This window comes from Mytilus galloprovincialis, chromosome 11, assembly GCF_965363235.1.
Source record: "Mytilus galloprovincialis chromosome 11, xbMytGall1.hap1.1, whole genome shotgun sequence".
In the NCBI taxonomy this organism is placed as follows: domain Eukaryota; kingdom Metazoa; phylum Mollusca; class Bivalvia; order Mytilida; family Mytilidae; genus Mytilus; species Mytilus galloprovincialis.
This window is the reverse complement of record NC_134848.1, coordinates 20,307,776-20,309,144: the sequence shown is the minus strand read 5'-3', so window position 1 is coordinate 20,309,144 and position 1,369 is coordinate 20,307,776. Positions and strand designations below refer to the sequence as shown.

The 1,369-nt window shown below is 30.8% G+C and overlaps 1 long non-coding RNA gene across 1 annotated transcript; it reads left to right on the top strand.

Annotated features, from left to right (window-relative positions):
* On the top strand, positions 1-1,160 carry LOC143051043 (uncharacterized). The gene is made up of 2 exons (XR_012970561.1): positions 1-138; positions 824-1,160. It is a non-coding gene; the product is annotated as an uncharacterized LOC143051043 (long non-coding RNA).
* The last annotated feature ends 209 nt before the right edge of the window (positions 1,161-1,369 follow it).

The window sequence follows — 1,369 nt, the reverse complement described above, 5'->3', positions numbered from 1 at the left end:
TAGCATATGTTTTTTTTTCATTGCAAGCAGCAGTGAGGAATGACTATGTCAATATTTCGGTTTACAGTACTGTTGAGTGTGTTTTTTGGTATTTCGTACGGATGGGGAGATAAAATTATATATGACAGATCAGAACAGGTATGTTTAATGCCACTTTAACACAGAAGATGCATATACATTCCTATAAATATTCTCTGCAAAAATTACAAATAGCTGGATGTTCACAAGTTTGAAATAACTACTTGTTTACGAATTTCAAATTAATTATATCAAACTTTTATATATAGTACATATTTACGAATTCCAAACTGATTACATGTTTGCGAATTCAAAATAATTTCGAATTCCAAATTAATAACATGTTTACGAATTCAAAATTGGCACTAAATCATCGACTTTCAAATCTATATTAGAAATATGAAAGAAAAACAAGCCTTTACTAAAAAAATGTAATTTAGATGAATATGAGAAGAATGTATACCAACATATGAACGTTTAGTAAATTTGACCTTTTTTGTTAATGTTGACTCTTTTATCGAATTAAGATGTAGATTTGTTTATTCTGTACACATATACAACATCTTTTGTTAAAAAATTCTATTTCGACAGCATTTAAAAAAACAAATTCAACATCCATTCACTTGTTTTGGAACTAAAGTCCTACACGGCCATCTTAATCTGTTCCAATTAGTCGGTATTTGTGAAAACATAATTGAAACACTATGTAAATTTATGATATGATTTATACCAATATATTATATGATTTATACCTATATTTTATATGATCTCACTATCATCTTAAGAAACTCATGTTTTGTTTTAGGCTAAATGTAGTGAGATCACACGACGTGCCACGAGGGACTGTAGATGGCCCGCTGGACTAAACATGCAAGTGGATCAAGTCGCAGCTGGAGGTAAAATTGCTGCATACAAAATCCAATGGTTTAACGGTAGATGGAGTGGTTGGTACGTCCCAGGGTACAACGACATGGACGGGAAATTCAACATGTACAGCAGAAGTTGTTCAATGCCATTCAAAGCGAAAAGTCTTAGACGAATGTGGTCTTATTTCTACGACCACACACACAAATTTATACTGTGCAAGGCTTAAAATGCTGGACAGAAACAATTTTAAAATAATAATCTAATTATCAATCTTATTATTTTATTTCAATTTTATCTCATATTGATTTGTTTCATTTTCATCTACCGACCATTGTCAATCCTGTCCAGCACATATTAAACTATTGATACTGTAAAAATGAAAGCGTGAATATAAAGATTAATCCTTTTGTACGATGTTAACGAAATGTATGATATAAAAAAGAAGATGTGATATGATTGCCAATGAGACAACTATCCACAAAAG